This window comes from Leptonychotes weddellii, chromosome 11 (assembly GCF_054177405.1).
Source record: "Leptonychotes weddellii isolate Sample4059 chromosome 11, ASM5417740v2, whole genome shotgun sequence".
In the NCBI taxonomy this organism is placed as follows: Eukaryota; Metazoa; Chordata; class Mammalia; order Carnivora; family Phocidae; genus Leptonychotes; species Leptonychotes weddellii.
The window spans coordinates 41173003-41186215 of NC_138379.1; the positions used below are offsets into that span (position 1 = coordinate 41173003).

Consider the following 13213-nt stretch of genomic DNA (forward strand, 5'->3'; position numbering starts at 1 on the left):
GCTCCATCTTTTGAGATCTTTAATTTTCTTCAACAATGTTTTGTTGTTTTCAGAGTATACATTTTTAATTTCTTTTGTTGAATGTATTCCTAAGTATGTTAAGCTTTTTGATGCTAGTATTACGTCTCTTAATTTCATTTTCAAATTGTTCATTGCTAGTGTATAGAAATATAGTTGATTTTTGTATTTTGTATTCTGCAAACTTGTTGAATTCATTTATTAATTCAAATAGATTTTTAGTGGATTCCTTAGGATTTTATATACACAAGTTTATGCCATCTGCAAGTTGGGGCCCTAGTCCAGAGTATTTTTATTTCTTTAGAGGGTCCTGAGAGGAGCTTTGTGGTTGGCTTGAAAAATACTAAAGCAGTTATCCCCAAACCCGATACAGCCAAGAAATTCTATTAGTAGCTGCATTAGTTTGCTAGGGATCCCATAACAAAATGCCATTGATTGGGTGGCTTAACCAACAGAAATCAATTTTCTCACAGTTCTGGAGATGCCCAAGATCAAGATGTTGGCAGATTTGGTTTCTCCTGTGGTTTCTCTCCTTGACTTGCTAATGGCCACCTTCTTCTTGTATCAGTTCATGGTCTTTTCCTCTGTGCATGCACATTCCTGGTGTCTCTCTGTGTCCAAATTTTCTCTTCTTATAAGAATACAAGTCAGATTGGATCAGGGCTCACTCAAACAGCGTCATTTTAACTTCACTTGATCTTAGCCAAAAGGCCAAGAAGTGTTCAGCCTCATTTTAACTTAATCACCTCTTTTAAGACCTATCTCTAGATATAGTCACATTCTGAGGTGCTGGGGATTCGGGATTCAATATATGAACTTTGGGACACAGTTAAGCTCCAAACAATAGCCTACGGGTGTTCCTCTGAGAGATCTGATCTCTGGTTAGTTGCAACTAGGGAAGGCAGAATTTGTTTAAATAACCCATTCACATGACCACTAAATTACATTGGCCTGCAGCCAGAACTAAAAGGCACTGCCTATAGTCCCTGAGATAAAGGATCCTCACGTGTGGTTTTGCATGTTCCCTGAGCTCAATTAGTCAATCTTCTCTACAGCCACATCAAGGAAGGTTAGTACCAGCCATCAGACATAGCCATGCACATAACACCCAGAACCTCTATTTATACTGACTGCTTTAAAACAACAACAACAACAACAGGTGGCTCAGTCAGTTAAGCATCTGCCTTCAGTTCAGGTCGTGATCCCAGGGTCCTGGAATTGAGCCCTGAGTCGGGCTCAGGAGTCTGCTTGTCCCTCTCCTTCTGCCCCTCTCCCCACTTGTGCTCCCTTTCTCTCTCTCTCTCTCTCAAATAAATACTTAAAATCTTAAAAAAAAAAAAAAAAAGCAAAAGTAATTCCAAATTGTGCTGTGTGAACAGTATGGTAATGGACTTGCATGAGGAATCCTTCTGTGAGTAAAATTTGAAGTTCTTAAATGGAAAGACTCCTGTGAAATGAACTTTAAACTTCTTAAAAAGTTCACTCTAATTTTGTTCTCTTTTGAGTGAAGGGTCAGTTTTGGAAGATCAAGATGTAAGTATTCTTTGCTCTGTACTTTTTATAGTAGCCAAAAGCAAGATGCTGCTGATCTCAACTGTATCAGTAGGAACTGAAAATCAAGATTTCCTTCCAGGTCATCTGAATTAAGGCGTCATCCCACCTTGGCTGGTGGGCTTATCTCCCTCTTTCCTTTGCACAGTTTCTGCTCCCCTTTTCAGTCTTATTTTTAACTCTCTTGCCCTTTGATTGTTTTTATTGACATCTGGCCATGAGCCCTTTTAGGAAGCAGGCAGTTATAAATCATCCACAGAGAAATCAATAAAAACCAGTTCAATCCACAGTAAGACTGATTTGCCCCCAGATAACCAGGATCCTGCAGGCTCAGCAGTTATACCCATGGGGGTATCGAAAAGAAGGGTGAAGAATAAGGGGGCACTATATTCTGAGAGAGGCGATGAGCTGCCAGCTCCCAGAGGCTCAAGGAAGGGATGGACTTGGCTTCTATCCACACACTTCTCTTCCAGCCTCAGGGGAGAGCTCTGTGTTTCCATTTCATCCAGCTCAGATTTTTCCAACCACATCAGTGGCATTTTCTTATCTTCTGTGGATCTGCTTCAGAGCTAAAGTCTCTTCTTCAAACCTCAAGAAAGGGAAGTAGGAATGAATTGTTGTATTTGCAGGGGATGGGGGAAGGTGGGAGAGTATGTTACTGTAGCACAGAGACATGGAAGAAGAAAGAAGCTCTATCAAGCTGTCTGTTGTCAGGCCACTGCTTTTGGTCACCATGAGTTGGGAGAGGCCATCCCTCCGGCCAGAACTCCAGGGAGTCGAAAGTCTGAAAGTCATTGTACAGAAGCTGAAAGCTAGGCCCAGAGACAGGCATGACTGGCCCAAGATCACAGAGTGGTTTCATAACCAGCTCACAAAGAAATGGCCCCACTGCTTTGAAATCCTAGTTCTCTTCCAAGAGGAGCTTTGCTCAGAAAATGCAAATTCACGGGGAGTCAAAACCAAAAAAAAAAGTAAATCTACATAGAAGAAATATCAATCAGTTCATTTATTAAAAATGGGTATATCAAATTGCCCGCTGTAAGGACCGTGAGGGTCATAAGACCATTTGGACCAACCATTTATGTCCTCTTGGAAAATGGGACTACACTAACCTTCGGAAGAGAATTTCCTAGAAGGTGCTTTTCCTCTCCTCTCCATCAGGGAAAATATTCAAACAGCAAAGCCCAGGGTGCGGGGGTCAGGTGGTTGGAGACAATGAGACTGCTCATGGTGTGCACTGAGGGCAGGGCCTCCCTGAACCAGGAACTCAGAACCAAGGCTGCAGCAAAAATCTCACATCCCATGAAGGCCTGATTTTACTTCCCAGGTGTCTCTGGTTTCTCCAAGTTGTATATCTCTATTAACTCAGCCCAGGACCTGCAGGAAGTCTTGGCCCCTTTCCCCTCAGGGGCTTTTCTGGAGATGTGTGCATTTAAACTGGGTTAAGGAATGATTTGATTCAGTTCGACATTTGTCCAACACTAATTATGTATCAAGTGTCAGGGATACAAAGATGAGAAAGATTGGGTTTTAAAGGATAAGTAAGAGTCTGCCATGAAAACCACTGAGTTGCTATCAGTCAAGTGGGAAAGACCAACTTGCAAACAAATAATTCCAATTATGTTAGAGCAGGGTTGGCAAACTTTTTCTGTAAAAAGCCAAATAGTAAATATTTTAGGCTTTATGAGTCAGATAGAGTCTGTCTCAGCTACTCAACTCTTGTAATGCAAAACTCTTGTAATGCCCTTGTAATGCAGCTCTTGCAACTCTTGTAATGCCCTTGTAATGCAAAAACGGCCATAGGCAATACATAATCAACGACTGTGGTTATGTTCCAATAAAATTTTCTTTATATAAAAACAGTCAGTTGTCAGATTTGGTTCACAGGCCATAGTCTGCTGAACCCTGTGTTAGAGAAATGTCATAATAATATGCAAAACAAATAATAATAACAACAGTAATAATAATAAAAGCTACCATTTTGATAGCTAACTCTGCTAGAGAACCTACACCAGGCACTATCTCTACAATTCACATATATTTTCATACTTATTTTTCACAACAACTTGTGAGGACACTGAGATTCAACAGTCAAAGTCACAGTTAGCAAGTGACAAACACAAGGTAAAGCCCGACCCTGTTTGGCTCTACAGTCTATGTTCCCAAATAAACAACTTAAAATTCTGGAAAAAATGGGCAGAAGGAGTTCATCTGGGGAGGATCATGAGGTGGTTCCTACAGGATTAGGAGAATCTTCCATGGAGGCAGATAGGAGAGATAGGTCTTTGAGATAGGGAGTGCAATGGAGGTTTGAAAGCACATGGAACATTTTGGAAACAGGGGCATTACGTGATGCTGGGGTGTGGGATACCTTGGTGGTAGCGGCTAGAGAAGAAATAAGAGAATTTGGTAGCTCAGAGCAGGAAGTCTGGCATACATGCCAGAGACCGTGGACTTTATCTAGGGACCAGGGATTTTCCAGCTCTAGTCTTCTAGATAGGCTGCATCAGACTCCCCTAAGGGACTGTTAGCCATACAGATTCCTGGGCCCTGTCCCCAGATATTTTGATCCAGTAGATCTGGGATGGAACCAGGAGTATGCATTTTATCAAATACCTCAGATGATTCTAGGAAGCATTCTTGGATTTAGGGATCAGTGCACGAAGAGCCAGCGAAATGTTTTAATGAAGGGAGAAATATAACCAAAGTTGCTTTAATAAGGCCACTTCTACTTGAAAGATGGATTATTTATTAGGAGAATGAACCCGCCCAGAGGTCAATTTCTGGTTAGTTATCAGCTTCTCTCATCTGGAAATGCAGATGAGAAATTTCCAGAAGTTTCTGCATTTCCACAAGCTTTTAAAGAATGACTCAGCTTAAACCCTGGGTTGAACTCTATGCTGTTGACCAGTTAATTTAAGCAGAGAGAGTATACAAATAACAAAATGCAATTTAGCAGAACATATGTGAATCTGAGTTAAAGACAATACCTTTTCCATGATGAATCAATTGGTGAATCCTTAGCCAGAAAAACATCTTCTGGTCCTCTGGTCCCATGTCAATGTTTCTTCTGTGGCGGTGGTGGTTGACAACAGTGCTGCTGGGTTCTGTGTTGCCCTAGAAGCCTCAGCATGGTGTGATGAACAGAATCCTGGGCTTGGAGTCAGACTACCCTGAGCTCAAACCCTGTTGAAAGTGCTTAGTAATTGTGATGCCTGGAGCAAATTATCCTTTCTGAGTTTCAGTTTTCTCACCTATAAAATGGGAATAACAATTCCATGCAGGGTATTGTAAGCACTGAATAAGATGGATATAGAGTCAGATTGAACACCTGGTGCAATAAATATTGGTTCTCTTCTGCTGATGCCTCAAAATTGTTTTTATGCATTTCCCATCTTTCCATTGTGGAAAGATGACAACTCCCTGGAGAGAAATCCTCTATGGTTACTTCCTGTCTCATATTATCAAGCAGCCACTGTTGCACAAGCTTGTTTATGAGGAACACACTGAAATTCATGTGCCTCAGGCCACCAGAGTTTGCTGTTGAGAGAGCCATTCCCAAACTCCTGCCTTCACCTTCCTCACCACCATTTCACAACACTGTTTACCATAGTCTGTTCTCAAGTGGTGTCTAAAGATTCAAATCCTGTGGCTATTTGCATAGATTTGGATGCCAAGGGAACTGCTCCACTTTACTTTCACACGTGGCTTCTTGTGGCCACAGCCTCTGTCCAAGTTCTGAGTTGACCAAACTGCAAATGCATTTCAGTTCAGATTCCCCTGATGACCCTGGCCAAGATCCACAAGTGTTCCTATCGCCTCCACTGGTCTCAGTGGGCAAGGTGTGAGCTTCTTCCTTGTCCTGTAAACTGGAGTTCTCACCCCAAACTGTGGTTGGGGTTCAGGGTGGCAAACCTGTTCACAAAGCCTCCCATTGCCCAGGTTTTGGAGCCTGCTCGCCTGGGAACAGTTAGCAGTCAGATCCCATCCAATGCTGAACTGAGGAATAGGTCGAGTGAGTTCCTGGTGGTCATCTGGAAGGAAACAACAATGTTGGAAAATCATTCGAAGGCTGAAATTTAATTCAATAAACATGTCTTTATATTCACCAGGTTATCTTTTAGGCAGGAACAAGGAGATTGGTCAAAGCTAGTTCCTCCTTTAGAACCTGAGTATACATTTAAATATATACATGTATAGTGGAAGGTAGGGTGGGGGGCAGGCACTGTTGGGGCGGGAGATTCAGAGGTTTGGGCTGGGGTTTCAGGGAGGACACTGATTCCATCAATATGGTCAGGGAATGCAGAAGGAGAAGCAGGTTCTGAGGAAAGGCACATGGTGATACGTTTGGTTAGGGAATAACTTAGGGCAAGCTCATTTGCTCTAGATCTAAGTATTCCAGCTCAGACTCTCACGTCGGCAGCAGAGCAGCAAGGTGAGAGAAGCCTCTGGTGTCCAGAAAGACCCTGTACAGCCCACTTTACAAAGGCTAAGCTGTTTGTACCAGTAGGAATTCTTTATTGCAAGTGTCAAAAAAGCGAACACAAACCAGTTTAAGCAAAAAGGGGTATTTGTTGGTTCTTGAAACATAAAAGGCTAGGGATATCAGGCATAGCTTGATCAGGGCATAAGATGACAGCCTCAGGGCCTAGTTTCTAGCTCCTTGCTATCTTCTCTTTCACATTGATTCCATTCTTAAACAATAAGGATTCTGTTTCCACCCTCTTACATTTAAGATTTGCAATTAAGACTCTCTTTTCCAGAAAAATCTCATTGTGTCTCATTGGCTCTAGGTAGGTCACATGCTCACCTTGAACCAATCCCTGTAACTGGAGGGATGTGATGCAAAGATATTCAAAGGTAGCCTCCAGCCCTGGGGTTGCCAGTTAGACCCCTCACCTCTGACTGATGACTGCTCTCCATAGACAACATGACTGCTCTCCATAGACAACATGGATCCCCAAACTCATGGGGTAGAAAGTGGGGCTCAGGCTGGCAAATTAGTCCAACCCTCTACTGTGGAGATGGGAAGACTGAGGCCTGAGTGGTAAAGGAACCCACTGCCACACAAGTGGATGGCTTCACAGTCTGCTCTTTCCTCCCCCAGAAGGCTCCTGTCACTGAGCCTCTGCAATCCTTCCTTTGGCCTCCTGAAGTACATATTAGGCCACACTGTGCCCTGAAGCCCAGCACCAGGTTTTGGGCCCCTTTCCAAAGCTTCTGAGACCTGGGATTCCCAGAGTGGAGATAAACAGGCAAGGAATTGAGCTGGGGCACTCCATCCCAGCAGGGAAGAGCTATCTCTTCTGTTTATCTTAGCTGATGCAGCTGCTTCCTATCTACTCCAGGGGATGCTGTGAGAAAGACTTTCAGTTCCGTGCCTCAGCCACAGTTGTCCTCGCTGGCCCTGAGGTAGGGCTGTGATCTGGAACAATCAAGATCCCCCCCTAAGGAAATTTCTCCCAATATTCTTGTTCTGTCTCTGCTAAGGCTGGAGAAGAACAAGAATGGGTTCTCACTCAAGAAGGGCCAAAGACACCATTTTGGGTACAGGAGACTCAGGTTTTAGTATCGACTCTGTTTCTTGACTGTGTGATCTAGAGCAAGTCACTTTACCTCTTTGAGGCTTGGTTTACCTCATCTGTAAAGTAGAGATATACCTTCCTCACAGAGCGGACAGTGTTCAAGAGCTAATATGTATATTGTGCTGGGAGTATAGTAGGCCATATGAAAAGTGAGGTTTGATTCCTAGAGTCTTTGCTTTCAAAGGAGGGATCCACCAGGTATTGAGCAATTGCTCTGGACCTATATGCTATGTTTCCACAGCTTGGGGCACAAAAGAAAGCTCTGCACCATCAGGCTTGGCAGAGGCGATTAATGTACAGGAAACAGAGACCACTGTGGGGCAGATAGGGGGCCGCTGCACCATGCTATCACAGACCAGAGAGCTCGCAGTACCCTGGAGAGGTCAGGGAAGGCTTCCTGGAAAGGCAGCCTGAAGGACACATCTCAGAGCCCAGGGCCTAGCCTACTACCTGACACTAAGGAGGAACCCACTAAGCATTTGTTGAATGAAAGAATGACTTAGGCAGGCACTGTGAAGGCCATCTTTTCCTTTGGACTTTCCAAAACCAGTTCCTGCATTTAGACCTCTATGGTCACTTCCCAGAACAAAGCTGGGAAGGGAGGAGAAGAGGGAGAGTGGGAGGGAGGAACTGGCAAAGAACTGGGAACTGGATATTTATTTATTTATTTAGGTTGGGATTAGGGGTCTTGCTGAGTCAAGAAAGAAATTTTATTTTTATTTGGAACAAAGTTCCCAAAGTGATAGGGTGCTGATCCTGGTTTTTCAGACAGGCTGCTCCTGGGTGGCCCTTGACACATCTCATGTCTTGGACAAAGCACCACTTGTCTTTCTCCATCCTTGTCCTCATCCCGAGGAATGAATGTCTTCAGACACAGAAGCCAGAAGATCCAAGGAAGAGGTTGTTAGCTGAGATTTGGCCCCACTTTTGGCTTCTGAGAGAGTCTGCATGTGCAGTGTGGGCAGGACTAGCTGTTGCCAGGGTCCCAACAAGCTGGTTCAATTCCTCTGGCCTTCTCCCTGAAATGAGACCACAGTTTCCAGACACCCTGTTTCACAGGAGTGGGAGATTCTGGGTTCTGGATTCCCAGGCCCCCAACATCAGAGTCTGTGCCCTCATCAGAGCAGGAGTTGGGCCATGTGTCCAGGTTTGGCTTCGGAGGCTATGACCACTTTGCCAACCCTCATGGCTTAACTCTTTTGCAGGGGGACACGGTTCCAGGAGCGCCACGGCAACAGACCCTAGGGTGATGGCACATTTGAGCACGTGCCACTGGCAGCAATTTGGGGACTGCTTTAGCTAGTTTCCAAAGTGGAGCTGGAAGGGCAAGTGGGGCTGCTCTGTGGCTTCCTGCAGGATTTAAGTGAAAGCTGCCAGTCCCATTGATAAGTGAATCATAAAAGTCACTTTGCAAAGTACTCCTGGTCAAACAGAGGCATGTAGGTGGCAGAGGAGGAGGCCCTGCTCTTTGTGAGGTTTCAATTGGTAGAATCCTATGGGGAAAATCTGCACCCCTGTGTGTCAGAGAAGACAGGAAACCCACTTACATCATCGAGAGAGAAAACTCAGCTGTTAACCTGGGCAAGCTCAGTAGGAATGGGGCAGGTAAGGCCATCTACCTGCATATGCAGCTGCCCAGATGATGTGTGCTCATATCATTTAAGTAAGAAGAAAACGTCTTCTTTATCCATTCATCTGTTGATGGACATCTAGGCTCTTTCCATAGTTTGGCTATTGTGGACATTGCTGCTATTAACATTGGTGTAACGACGTGGATGGAACTAGAGGGTATTATGCTAAGCGAAATAAGTCAATCAGAGAAAGACAATTATCATATGATCTCACTGATATGAGGAATTTGAGAAACAAGACAGAGGATCATAGGGGAAGGGAGGAAAAAATGAAACAAGACGAAACCAGAGATGGAGACAAACCATAAGAGACTCTTAATCTCAGGAAACAAACTGAGGGTTGCTGGAGTGGAAGGAGGTGGGAGGAAGGGGGTGGCTGGGTGATGGACACTGGGGAGGGTATGTGCTATGGTGAGTGCTATGAATTGTGTAAGACTGATGAATCACAGATCTGTATACCCCTGAAACAAATAATACATTATATGTTAATAAAAAAAATTAAAAAAAAAAAGTAAGAGGAAAACGGGGTTTTGTCTTCCCCACTTCTCACATGAGGAACTCCAAGGCCATGATGGGGCCATAAGTGAAATCAGCCTGGAGGGGTCATTTGACTTCCAAGGCTTCCTCAAAAACCAGGGTTTGAACTCTTAACAGCTCTGTATCAGAGTCTGTGACATATTTTCTTCTACTCTCTCACTTACTCATTCATCTATTCATCTATTCAAGAAATCCTGGCAGATGAATTATATGCTGGCTCTGCCATCAAGAAGCCCAATGTTTAGAACATGATTCTTAATGAAGTGTGGCTGAGAAAGGGGAAGATGGATAGGGGGTGGAGGGGATAGTGTGCCCAATGTGGGGGCCTCATCAGAGTTCACTGGAGGACAATTCATGCTTCTGTACCCTGGAGATTTATGCCCTGTTAGTCAATAGAAATTTGCCATATACTTTAGGGGGACTGGGTAGCAAAAAGGCTAAGAACTGCCCATGCAGTAAACAGATGATTCTAAGACAAGGTGAAGAGCCACAAGGCAAGGGAGAACATAGGCCTGCCGGAGTCTAGAAGAGTGGCATCAGAAGAGAGAGTCAGGGAGATTTCCTGGTGGAAGTGACATTTGAACAGAGTACTAAAGGATGAACAATAGTTGGCCAGGGAATTCCCAGACAGGAGAGTCCACAAGAAGGTTCAGGGCCTCAACCAGCACATGCTGAAACAAGGACCAATAATGCCTAAGTAGTCCATGATCAGGCATAAACTGTCCTCTCTAAGTAATTTTTCAGGACACCAAAGAGACTCCTTTTTTCCTTTAACAATTCCATCATTTATTATACAAGTAAGTCATGCTCATTGTGGGAAAAAAATGAAAAAATACAGAGATAAATATTTAAAAGGTGTTAAACTGATTTTATTCATAATTCCAACTGAAGATGACCCCTTTTAACATTTGGGTTTTAACCTTCTGGGCTTCCCTCCCTAATAGATAGCCATAATCTATCTATATCTATTTCACATAAAAATATATATAATTTTGAAATGAAAGTACAATCACACCACCTGTTTTTGTCCCCCAATCAATATATTGTGAACAAAAATGGTTATGTATAAAGTGTCAAACTATGCATTTTAACCATCTTGGATAGAAATGTTCTGAAATGGAACTTGCTCTCCTGTCTTTTCCAGGGAGCCAACATCAGAGCTTTGCTTCATTCATGCCCGCCAGCTTTGGGCTGGGCTATAAACCAGGGCTGAACTCAGTTGACGAGGAAGGTGTCAGAGAGTGTGCCAAGCTGAGAGCTTGTATCCGCTCTTTAGAATGTGGCTGCTTCCTTCCTGCAGTCAGTTGTCCCTTCTCGCTGCTTTTAAGGGCTGGCAAAGCAGAAAACCAAGCCTGTAAAGTGCCTGGGAAGGAGTATACCTAGGTTGTAAGTGAAGGTCTGTGTGGCATGAAGCAAAGTGACTTTTGTTAATCGATATTCTCTTTCTCAGAGGCGAGTAAAAGGACATTTCCTAAGTATCTACTATGTGCTGGATACATGCCTTATTTTATTTAAATCTCCTAACAACCCTTTGAGAGACGTATCTTAGCTCCATCTTCCAAATGACAGCCTGATCCCAGAGAACATTCATTGCTTTGTCAAGGGTCACGGAGCTGTGAGGGCCAGAGCCATTCTGGAACCTGGTCTATTTCATTCCCAAACCCCTGCTGTTTTCACCGTCCATATCTCATGCTTGCTACCAAATCTTGTGCTGGGTTTGCTTTGATGACATTGCCAGAGCCATGGCCACTGGACTGGTGAGATGCTTCTGTGTGGAGCAGGGCTTGGCCTCCCACATAATTTTTCATGACCTCAGAACTGAATACTAACTGTGCTCATTAGATGGCACCACTACTCCCTGGCCTACCACACTCTGTCTTCCATAAGAAGGGGCAGGACAGTCCAACTTTTTTTTTTTTTTTTAAGATTTTATTTATTTATTTGACACAGAGAGAGACATAGCGAGAGAGGGAACACAAGCAGGGGGAGTGGGAGAGGGAGAAGCAGGCTTCCCGACGAGCAGGGAGCCCGATGCGGGGCTCGATCCCAGGACCCTGGGATCATGACCTGAGCTGAAGGCAGACGCTTAACGACTGAGCCACCCAGGCGCCTGACAGTCCAACTTATATGTTAGAGAAACTTTTCTGGCATCTTGTAGAGAGTGGTTGGAAAGGGCCAGACCAGAGGGAAAGAGAAAAAGGAGGTTTTTGCAGTGATACAGGTCACCCAGATCCATGGCAGGGATGGTGGCCAGGGAAAGGAGGGAAGCAATCAAAGACATGTCTGAACTGGGACTGACAGGCCTCAGAGTCTAACTGATTGTGGGGGCGATGGAGAGAGAGGAGTCATGATGACTTCTGGGTTTTTAGTCTGAGTAGCATTCACTACGGTACAGGAGGAGTGGGCTTGGGAGAAGGCAGAGCTGGGGAGGGGAAGAAGTGATGGATCTTGTTTGGGACATGGTACACCTAAGCAGCATTGTGCAAAGGTAACTGGCAATCAAATCTTTGTAATTCTGCTACTGTGGGGTGGTATTAAAGTCATCTGCATTCCTTCTGCACCCTGGCAGGGGTGAGGAGCCAAGCCCAGGACGGAGAGGCTCAGTGGTGAGCTGGTAAATGTTTAACAGCTGGCTCTCTTGGACAAAAAGCCTTGATATGGAGCATTTGCGGATTTGCTGATTTCTGTGGCACCATGACCAATTTCAGCTACTAACTCCACATCACTGAATGTGAAGTTGGAAAGAGATGCACAGTAGCACATCATTATATAGTGTTTTCCCCCCACAGATACAATAGAACTAAATCATCTCAAGAGTATAGATAACAATAAGATGTAGCAAAATAATTAGGATGTGATTATTGTGGGTGTTTATTTCCTTTGTTTTTAGTGTAATTTAATTGTAACTTAATTCTTAATTAGCAATAATCATGCCTTGGATAAACCTCATTGGCTACAATACTTCTACTGCACAAAGCTGTAATTCAATTTTTAATGATGTCTGTGTTTAACAACCAGCTCACAAAATTCTTGACAATTAGCACACCACTGGAGAAGCTCCAAGAAAGTACAAGTTGGAAGAGCTATAAATCCACCTCCTTGTCAGACAGGTTGAGGGACTCCCCAGGGTCACACATCTGGGAGGGCAGAGTCAGGCCCAGGACCTAGGAGGCTCTTGGTCCTCCATGCTTTCTGTTGGCCCCTCAGTGCCCTGGTCAGCCACACAGACCTGGGGAAAACCGTGTGGTCCTTGACTCTAGGACGATGATTCATGTCACCCTGGAGTGAGTGACTCAGGGAAGAGGCTGCTGGGCAGCCTGGAACAAAGAGAACTGGACAAGATTTATTTCTGCTAGGAGCTAAATGGGAGGCTCAGATACTTTTCTGCTGTTTCCAGTGCCTTTGAATTGCCTCTGATTGAGCAATTGCACATATTTCCAAGAAGAGAAAATTTTTTCAAGTGGACTTATTTTTATAAAAGAATTGCTGAAGTGAACAAGCTGGGGAGGAAACTGGGGAGATGTTTTGGCTGACTTCCTGTCATGGCTGGGGGGTGGGATGGGCTGGAGTGAGGTCTGGCCCTGGCTTGACCATTTTTCAGGGTACCTAGAACCTGATCCCAGGAATTTCAGGGTTTCACCAACCCTCTTCCTCCAAAATGGTACCCAAGGTCCAAGGAGCTTCCCAAGTGCCAGGGAATTGGGGTGAAGGAGGGTGCGCTGGTGCCTGATATCATCTGTCCTGGCCCACTTGACAAGATGTCCACCATGCTTTCTGTGAGTCATTGGTCAGTAGGTGACCTCTGAATCAGCCTTCTCAAGGCACCTTCAGGTCTGGCAACTCTGCTGCTGGCTACACAGAAATGATTGTGCCATGTGCCCCCTGCCTTCT

At 44.4% G+C, this 13213-nt stretch overlaps 1 protein-coding gene, 1 long non-coding RNA gene and 1 pseudogene across 9 annotated transcripts in view; 1 reads left to right on the plus strand and 2 right to left on the minus strand.

Moving 5' to 3' along the window:
- The window catches only part of LOC115936716 (uncharacterized), a 201162-nt gene that overhangs the window by 56892 nt on the left and 131057 nt on the right, over window positions 1-13213 (minus strand). For 2 of the 4 annotated variants that reach the window (XR_014138359.1, XR_004072115.2), the window contains one exon: window positions 2808-5603. This is a non-coding gene — a long non-coding RNA (uncharacterized LOC115936716). Of the gene's footprint in view, window positions 1-1379; window positions 2159-2807; window positions 5604-13213 lie in introns of those variants that run through there. The other 2 variants (XR_014138360.1, XR_014138361.1) reach the window with 2 other exon arrangements.
- The window catches only part of IRAG1 (inositol 1,4,5-triphosphate receptor associated 1), a 123475-nt gene that overhangs the window by 23646 nt on the left and 86616 nt on the right, over window positions 1-13213 (plus strand). The window lies entirely within an intron of this gene.
- LOC115936747 (U4 spliceosomal RNA) lies at window positions 12219-12301 on the minus strand (annotated as a pseudogene).